At 47.5% G+C, this 10,067-nt stretch overlaps 1 pseudogene; it reads right to left on the reverse strand.

Annotated features, from left to right (window-relative positions):
- Positions 1-7,914: 7,914 nt before the first annotated feature.
- Positions 7,915-9,099, reverse strand: LOC136124888 (splicing factor 45 pseudogene; annotated as a pseudogene).
- Between the last annotated feature and the right edge of the window lie 968 nt (positions 9,100-10,067).

The following is a 10,067-nucleotide window of genomic DNA, read 5'->3' on the forward strand; positions in this document are numbered from 1 at the left end:
GCCAGCAGGCTGCGTTTGGACCAGAAATGAACAGGGTGCGAAATGGGGCTGAAACCGCTGAGGCAGAGACCAGGGGAGAGGGGCCCAGTCTCCATGCTGGATGCTGAGAGCAGGAGATGGACGACGACCAGGACCTGGATATCCTTGGGGAGTGTGGTTCGAAAGGTAGAGGAGGCACAGCCGAAACGCCACTCGGGGCCAACAGGCAGCCTGCTGGGCACATTCCTTCAGTAAAGTTTCTTTCTAAAAAGAAACCACATGGTAGCTGATCAGAGGATGAGGTTTCTTTTCCAGATGTAAGCTCTGAGTGTACAGAAGTCAAGAGGAACCCAGGGCTTTATGAAAAATGGATATTCCTCACCCTTATTAAAACTTCCAGAAGCTAGTAAAGACCGAGTTTCTAGGGACAATTGACCGTGACACAGCTTGGGGGCCAGGAGGGCACGCCGACTCCCGAGAAATGTCGGCAACATCCACGGTGAGGCTGAGGGAATCTTTCCCTTGCCTGGGCTGTGGCTGGGGACTCGCTCACTGCCATTTTCCTGTTGGACCGCCAGTACATGTGTGGGGAGGCCTGGCTGCACAGTCTCCGAAATCTCATTCTTTCCATGTGTCTTGTTGGCGAGGTTTCCTGCCACCCTCCTGGAGACTGGACAGAGCTGGCAGCAAGAAAAGAAAGACAAGTCAGGGTCATGCTGCTCTAAAGAGGCATTTGGGGTTATTTTCATGAAGGGATGGGGTAGCCGTGAGGGTGGTGGGCCAGGCAGTAACTTTGCCTCTTGCCCAGATGTATAAATGGGAAGCATCTGACTACAGGCTGTCCAGCAGAACTTGCCATGAGGGTGGAAACAGTTCATATTTGCACTCTCAGATAGGCACACGTGGCTAGTGGGCACCTGGAGTGTGACTATTAGAACTGAGAAAGTGGATTTTTAAGTTTACTTGAGTCTCATTAATTAAAACTTGAACATAAATAGCTAGCGTAGTGGCTAGTGGCTATCCTATCGGACAGCTCAGCACTAGAGCATGGGCGTCAGGAGTTTGGGCTCTAGAACGAGACAGAGAATCTTGTTTCCCTCACTTCCTAGCCCTGTGAACTTGGAGAAGCAACTTAACCTCTTGGTGCTTCCCTCTCCTTTTATCTAAGCTGAGGCTGGCGGTACCAACCTCTCAGCCTTAATGGGGGTGTTGACTATTCAAATACGGAAACACTAAACAAACACTTTCAAATAATTGTCACAGTCCTGAGAATCCACACCTGTCAGTTGAGGTGGAGCTGCCAGGAATTTTCAGGAGATGTAGGAGGCAGAAAGGGAAGGGATGCTTTCTGAGAAATGGGCTTGGAAAGAGTTCAGTTAATGAACTTCTATCTCTGGTGCTTCAGGGTTCCTGGCTGGTGACGAGTGTTTCAAGAGGCTTTCCTGGAAGGTGACAAACTTAGGATGCTCCCCTCTGGGTGCGCTTTGTGTCTGAGAGTTGTCTCCAGGGCCAAGTCCTGAGCTGCTCAAGACTTTGACACATTCTAATGAGACCCCAGGGGGCAGCAGGAGTGGAGTGGTGTTGGAATCCATGTCCAGAGAGTCTTGCTTGAGAGAAAGGAGAGGTGATACCAGAGGCTGGGGAAACTTTTTCCCAAGCTTGTAGTGTTGTCCTCAGGACCCGAAGGAGAAGTCAATCCAGACAACTTGCCTTTGGTCTAAAGCTACCCTAAGGCATCGGTGATGGTACTAGTCTAGGAAGTGGGTAGGTACAGAGGAGCCAAAAGCCTGGGAAGATGGCAAGGTCAAGTCCCATTTTCCTGTCTTTTGCTGGGAACTTTTTCTTTTTTATTACTTTAAAAAATTTTTGTTTTTAATTAATTAATTTACTTATTTTTGGCTGCTTTGTGTCTTTGTTGCTGTGCACAGGCTTTCTCTAGATGCAGAGAGTGGGGGCTACTCTTTGCAGTGGCTTCTCATTGCAGTGGCTTCTCTTGTTGCGGAACACGGGCTCCAGGTGCGCGGGCTTCAGTAGTTGTGGCACGTGGGCTCTAGAGTGCAGGCTCAGTAGTTGTGGCGCACGGGCTTAGTTGCTCCACGGCATGTGGGAATCTTCCCGGACCAGGGCTCGAACCTGTGTTCCCTGCACTGACAGGAGGGTTCTTAACCACTGCGCCACCAGCGAAGTCCTTTGCAGGGAACCTAGAAGCAAACTTCCAGCCTGGCTTATCAAGGAAAGTCTCAGGGTGAGGACAGGATTTCACAGCTAAGTGTTTTCTTAAATTCCACAAGTCAACTCCACCCCTTTGCCTGCAGGTGACCTTTAGTGTGTTCCTAAGGGATGGGAGCTCTGTTAGGCCTTGGTGACTGGGTGACACAATGATGTCACTTGCCTTCTGTAATGTTGTGATTTATAATAAGAAATATATACTTGGTCTTCTTCCTCAAAGCTGTCTCTGGCACAGAGCTCCCCATACTCTTGGAATTTCCTAATTGGTGAGAGCAATGAAGATGTCTTTTGTTATGTTAATGAGGCAACCTTTGGAAAGCTTCTAAGGGTGGGGACTGGTTGCCAACCACCTGGTTGGAACTCTCAGTCCACACCCCACACCCCCATCAGCCTATGAAGCCTCCGTAAAACCCCTAAGGATGGGGTTCAGAAAGCTTCTGGGTTGGTGATTTGGGGAGAGTGGTGCACTTGGGGAGAGCATGAAGCTCCGAGCCCTTTCCCCCCACCTTGTACTATTTGTCTCTTCCATCCGGCTGTTCCTGAGTTATATCCTTTTATAATAAACCAGTTGTCTAGTAAGTAAAATGTTCCTCTGAGTTATGTGAGCTACTCTAGCAAATTAATCAAACCCGAGGAGGGGTTGTGGGAAGCTCCCATCTACAGCTGGTCGGTCAGAAGCACAGGTGACAACCTGGACTTGTGATTGGTGTCTCAAGTGGGGAAGTGGGGGGTTAGTCTTGTAGGACTGAGCCCTTAACCTGTGGGATCTGATGCCATCTCCGGGTTGATAGTGTCAGCGTTGAGTTGAATTGTAGAACACTTAGCTGGTGCCAGACAGTTGCCTGGTGTAGGGAAAAAACCCACATGTTGGAACTGGGTGACAGATTTGGACCTCCTAACTGGACTCCTTCTTCCAAGCCTCTCCATCACCTCGCTGTCCAGCACACCTTGTGAGTTTGGTCTTCCCGGCAACCCATTTCCCTCAGGGTACAGCCCTGTTCCTTACTACCTCCTCTCACTCCCACTCTAGGCCCACTCTGCTCTCCTGCTCAGGTTCCCACAGGGTCCTCAGCTACATCTCATGCCTCTAGCTTCTCCCCTTTGGTCCTCATTCAGTATAATCTTCCATCTGTTCTCTGCCAGGAATGTCCTTATCCAAATCCTGCCCGTTGGCTTAAGGCTGTCTGCTCCTGAAATCTCTTCTACTGCCCTCGTTCCCATCCCCTCTCCTTCCGTGGACTTTCTCAGCACTTACATTTTGACCCTACACCGATCAGTAGGGCATTTGATTCTGAATAAGGGAGTACCTCATTTGTCTCGCTGTCATAAAATCCTGCTCCTCTGGGCTTCCCTGGTGGCGCAGTGGTTGAGAGTCCGCCTGCCGATGCAGGGGACACGGGTTCGTGCCCCGGTCCGAGAGGATCCCACATGCCGCGGAGCGGCTGGGCCCGTGAGCCATGGCTGCTGAGCCTGCGCGTCCGGAGCCTGTGCTCTGCAACAGGAGAGGCCACAACAGCGACAGGCCCGCGTACCGCAAAAAAACAACAACAAAATAAACAAAACAAAATCCTGCTTCTTCACTACCCACTCCACGCTCCCACCAACTCTAGCCTCCTGGAAGGGCTCTGGGACCCTGTGGAATGGGTGCAGCCTCTTCTCAGGAAAGAGCTTAAGACTTTTCTCCCACATGCTCATACAAACACCCCAGAGAAGCCCCCAAGATTTATGCGGGGGGACGGGGAATCTGAGCACACTCAGAGAGTTGAGGCAGGAGGCTCTGAAAGCCCCCCTCTGCCTCGCTAGATCCTCAGCAGGACTCTACAGGGCATTAAGCCCAGGTGATGCCATCCGGATCAAAGCCCAGTCAGTTGCAGTACCTGGCAAACAGGATCATTACTGTCATGCATCAGGATGCCAAAGATGGATCAAAAATGGCAATGTGGGGCTTCCCTGGTGGCGCAGTGGTTGAGAGTCCGCCTGCTAATGCAGGGGACACGGGTTCGAGCCCTAGTCTGGGAGGATCCCACATTCCGCGGAGTGGCTGGGCCCGTGAGCCACAGCTGCTGAGCCTGCGCGTCTGGAGCCTGTGCTCCACAAGAGAGGCCGTGATGGTGAGAGGCCCCCGCACCGCGATGAGGAGTGGCCCCCGCTTGCCACAACTAGAGAAAGCCCTCGCACGGAGGCGAAGACCCAACACAGCAAAAATTAATTAATTAATTAATAAACTCCTACCCCCAACATCTTCTTTAAAAAAAATAAATAAAATACTTAAAAAAAAATGGCAATGTGCTTCAACTGAATGACTAGTTTCCTCTGTTCTCTGGTAGTAACTTACTACCAGGTTAAGCTGTTTCTTGAGACGCTCTTGGACCTGAAGGTTAGGACCACATTGTCAACTCAGAGGATACTTGACTGTCTGTGTACTAATAGCAGAGTATGTGTCTCAATTGTCAAAATGTTGTACCCACAGCATAAGGGCTACGAGGAAAGGTTCCCTTCTGATTTATAATTAATGTCTCAAGGTAGTGGTGGGAATAATAATTAGAACAACAGACTTGGGTTCAAATCTTTCTGCTATTAGACTCAAAGTCTAAAAGCCTCAGTTTCCTTATCTGTGAAATGGGGATAATAATGGTAACTACCTTATAGAATGTTGTGGGGATTAAGTGAAATCATGCATTTCAAACACTTAGCACAGTTCCTGGGACAATGGAAGTGTTCAATAAGTGTTAGCCATGATTGATATTATGTGAAGAGTCCTGTCATAAGATAAATCTGTAGTATCAGAAGACAGACATTTTTTAGGTTTTAGTAGTAAGTACATGAAGGGTACCTGGGTAGAAGTCTGTGAAGTTTTGGCTTTCTTGCTACCGCAGAAGTGAAGTGAGCCAAGGACACTGGTGGAATGTGACCTGGGGGTCTTGCTTTAGGACAGATGACCTGAGCATCACTTCTGGTTGCCCAGGTTTTGAGTTGCCTTTTGATGCTAATGGCATTGTGATGAGCTAAGCGTACACCGATGAAGTAAATGGTAATTGGGGTTGAGCACCTGTGGCTCATCAGCTCCCCCTAGAGGAAGGAGTGGGGTGATGCTGGAAGGGGTTGCCAGGGGCCACTTGCTGATACCACATGGGCCGAGTGTGTGCTCTGGATCAGGGACATCTTGAATTTGGAGTTTGAAAGCCTCTTGCGCATGTACCTGCCTGTAATCTCTCTTCCAGGCGTGGTGAGACTTGTGAAAATAAACCCCAGCCCCTAGTCTGTCCTGCTTGCCGTGCCAGGGCGGGAAGAACACTCTGGATTGGGGGATAGTGGTAGTCATCGCTCCGGGGGCTTCTGTGAGGGGGCTTAGGTCGCCGGTGAGCGTGGCCGTCTGCTGCTCTGTTGCACGCCCTGCCCTTTGCTGCTTCTAAAGAGGGCAAAGCCTGCCTGTGTGGGTGGGAAAGGTATTATTACTAGGGCTGTTGTGGTTATTGCTGCCACCACCGTCAGTTACACAGGTGGAAAAGGGTATTGGTTGGGTCAGAAAACTGCCATCGGGTACTCAGATTCCTCTACTTAGATCAAAGAAGGAAAGAGGAAAGAAAAAAGACACTAATGGGCCCTAAGAGACCAGAGTGAACACTGAAGTGCATTTTTTCAGAAACAAAGGCCAGAGAAGGCAGTGAGATGTCCAGGGCTGCCATCTTCCTGGCAAGATACAACCCTTCCCCTGACCCCTAAGGCCATTTTTGGTGGCCGACTATGTGGTGGAGATCCTGCAGGTGCGGTCGGCGCATTGTCCTGTGTAATCCTTGGGACAAACCCACGATGAAGGGGTCATTGTACCTCTTTTACAGTTAAGGCAAAGGAGGCCCAAAGACCTTAAGAGATTTGTCCACTTTGATAGAGCTAGCAAATGGGAGAGTGAAATTTGAACTTGGTTCTGACTAGATCTCAAGTTTTCCAATTCATAACTTGGATGTTGCTTCCCAGGGCTCCATTTTCCTTCTCAGTAAAATGGGGGAGTGAAACTGGTTCTAAGGCCATCCTTCTAACCCCAGTGACCACAGATGGCCATCAATAATCGAAAAAGGGAAAGTATAGGAAAGAATCCGGTTTGGTGAAACAGCAGTTCTGTCTGAATAGAGTGATCCAGGCAAGAGGTGTGTCCCAGGGGCTGGCAGAGGGCACAGGCAACTTTGGGAGGAGAGTTCTGAGAAGGTAGGGATTGAGACACATAGAGTCTGTCTTCCTCAGGCCATTTGGGTCCCCTGGGAAGGACGTTAAAGATGCTGTCCTTTCTTGTGCCACTCTGCCCTTTCTCCTAGCCATGAACCCTGGGCTCTCACTCTTTCTTCCTCCCTAGGAAACAGGTGGGCCTGTCTACCTAGCTTTGGGCCACCAGACTGGACTCTCAGCTCTCAAAACTATGTTTTCCTTACCACTGGATGCTTCTCCTTTTATGCCTCTTCACCACAGGCCCAGCATCAGCACTGGGGGGTTCCTGGAAAAGTGGCTGGAGATTTCATCCCCTTGTCTGTGTCACCAGGCAGCTCTTGCTTCTCTGGGAACTATTGTGAATGACCCAAGTGCAAAAGTGTATATCAAAGCCTCCTGATGCTTTGAGAGCTTCACACTTTCTCTGAACTGGCAACATCAGCAGCTCTGTCTGCACCCACTGCACCAGGATGACTGTTAGGATTCAAACTGTCACCAGAGCTCCAGCAGACAGGATTCTCTGACCTCACCCATGATGCCAGAACATTCCATGGTCCAGCTCAAACTCATATCCAGCAACTGTAAGACCCTCCAAGACAGTTTCTTTTTTGCAATAAAAACCCCCATGGATGTGCACTCGTGAAAAAAAATCAATTTTGTTAATGTATAATTTACAGATTAAAATGCATCTATTTTACGTGTGCATTCGGTGACTTTTGACATATTTATACACCTGTATAATCAGTATCATGATCAATATAGAGAACATTTACATCATCCTAAAATGTTCCCTGTTCCCTTTCTCAATTTTCCTTCCCTGGTCCTAGACATTCACTGACCTGCTTTCCGTCTTGATAGATTTGTCTTTTTCATAGTTTCATATAAAGGAAACCTTCCAGTATGTAGTCTCCTATGTCTGGCTTCTTTCACTCAGCACAAAAATGTTGAGATTCATCCATGTGATTGCATGTATCATAGGTCATTTCTTTTTCTTTCTTTCTTTTTTTTTTTTTTAGTAACTCGCAGGTTTTATCAAAATGAATCAAAAAAAAAAAAAAAGAAAGAAAGAAAGAAAGAAAAGCAAAGGGTAACACAACCCCATAGCCCAAAACTTTCTAGATTTTTTAGTGCAAGAAATGCCATATCACTGAAGCACTTGAGGATTATCATGAAATCCTAGCAAAAAATGTAATCACCTCAGAAGTGGTAATAAAAAAGAGAAACAACCAGAGAGGCACACAATGTTATTTATGTTTCTGAATTTTATTTTATTTTTTTATACAGCAGGTTCTTATTAGTTATCTATTTTGGTTTTTTTTTTAAAGGATTTTTATACTATATTAAAAAACCACAAAATAAAAAAGGGATCAGTCGACATGTATCTTAGAAGTCCTTCCAGAGTCTGTACCCACAGCCATGCAGGCTGCCTGTCGCCTTGCTCTCCACTGCTCAGTCTGTGGCTTGCTGAAGGATCGCTGGAGATGACTCAGGCTCTAGTTCTTGCAGTCACACTTGTTCTGCCAAATCCAAGACCCTGAATTTATCCAAATTGTAGAAACATGCTTTGACCACCCGTCCACCAAAATATCTCCCATTCAGATCAACAACAGCTTTCATTGCTGATTCAGCCCTCTCAAATTCTAAAAATATTCGTACTGCTTCATCATTAGGGCCACCAGGAATTTCAAATATCACACATTTTCCAACTCTGCCATATTTTTCACACTCTTCCTTGGTTTCAACTTCCAAGTCTTCATCTTCCTCTCCTGCACCAACCATGTTCCTTAGTAGGACCACTTTAGTAGGACACTTATGTATTTCAGTTAATGGATTTGAATCCCACTTCCTGGTTGCATCTTTCTCAGTGGCGTCGCCCACGATGATCTTGCCTCCCCGCTTGCTGGTCTTCTCCACTGACAGCGCTGTGCTCAAGCCCTGCTCGTGCTTCCCAAGACCCTGGCCTTCCCGGAATCCGTACTTCTGCATGATTTTATGTGCTACTGTGCCACCCATGTTGGGGAGGAAGGAGTTGCCGGGGCCGGTCGGGGATCTGGGTCTGTCTTCTTCCTCGTACACTGGGGGAGGGATAGCAGCTTTGCAAGACGGTGAGCGAGGTCTTGAATCCTCTGCATAGGGGTAACTCTTTGTGTTTCTCTGCAAGAGAAGTGGGTGGTGGAATGGCAGCTCCGCCCCTACTTCTCTTCTTCCTCTCTGGCTCATAATCTTCATCTTCATCAGAATCTGGTCGCCTGGAAAACCCCCTAGCTTCATGTCTGTCTTTACGCCTCTTTTCTCTCTCTTCTATTTCTGTCTTTCCAGCTCCCGCTGTCTGTGTCGCTCCTCTCTTTGGCGCTTCACTACTTTCTCATAATCGTTAGGAAACATGGGATCATATTCATCAGCTAGGGGTATCAAAACTTCTCCTGCAGAAACCCCCCTGGGAACCGGATCCTTGAGGCCCGCTGCCACGTGCGGCGCGGTGTCCACAATCTGCCTCTGGTCTGAAGAGGCACCTGGCTTTGGGTCGATTACTGGGTCGAGGACTGTACTTTGTTTTGTCCTCCGGCTCTTCGCCTGAGTGACAGCTGCCTTCTTCACCTGGAACTGAGACTACAGAAGTGTGAAGTTTTGGGACCAGGCTGCTGTTTTAGAGTCACTGGTCTCCACTCCCAGGTCATCGTACAGGGACATCTCAGTTTAATGCCGGCCCGCCCGGCCGACGCTCCCAGGCCTCGGCGGCGCACCGGGGCCGAGGCGCCGCGGACTCGACGGGCTGGGCGCTGGGTGTCAGCCCCAGACGGCCGGACCTCTCCGGCGCCAACCCCTACGCAGAGTCCGTGGAGCCCCCGGCGGCGCCGTCATTTCTTTTTTTTTTTTTTTTTAATTGAGGTATAGTTGATGTACAATGTTATGTAAGTTACAGGTGTATAACATAATGTTTCATAATTTTTAAAGGTTATACGCCACTTACAGTTATTAAAATATTGGCTATATTCCCTGTGTTGTACAATGTCCCTGTAGCTTATTTCTTTTATACGCAGTAGTTTGGTACCTCTTAATCCCCTACCTATATGTTCCTCTTCCCTCTCTCCACTGGTAGCCACTAGTTTGTTCTCTATATCTGTGAATCTCGTTTTTGTTATGTTCACTAGTTTGTTATATTTTTTTAGATTCCACATGTAAGTGGTAGCATACAGTATTTGTCTTTCTCTGTCTGATATTTCACTTAGCATAATTTCCTCCAAGTCCATCCATGTTGTTAAAGGTCATTTTTATTATTGCCGAGTAGTTTCAGTTGTATGGATATACTTCAATTTGTTTATCCATTCCCCTGTTAATGGACAGTTGGATGGTTTCTAGTTTTTGACTACTATGAATAAAATTGCTATAACATTTACATACTAATCTTTGTGTAGACATGTGTTTTAATTTCTTTTGGGTAGCAGCCAGGAGTGGAATTGCTGAGTCTGTTGTACATATGTGCTTAACTTTATAAGAAATTTGTGTTAGGTTTTGTCAGATACTTTTTTTTGCATCTATTGAGCAAATCATGTGGGTTTTCTTCTTTGATTGTTAATATGGTGAAATACAATAATTGAAATTCAGACATTAAATATTCAAACACTTGATCCATACTGATTAACCTTTTCTGTACATTG

This window comes from Phocoena phocoena, chromosome 6 (genome assembly GCF_963924675.1).
Source record: "Phocoena phocoena chromosome 6, mPhoPho1.1, whole genome shotgun sequence".
Taxonomy (NCBI): domain Eukaryota; kingdom Metazoa; phylum Chordata; class Mammalia; order Artiodactyla; family Phocoenidae; genus Phocoena; species Phocoena phocoena.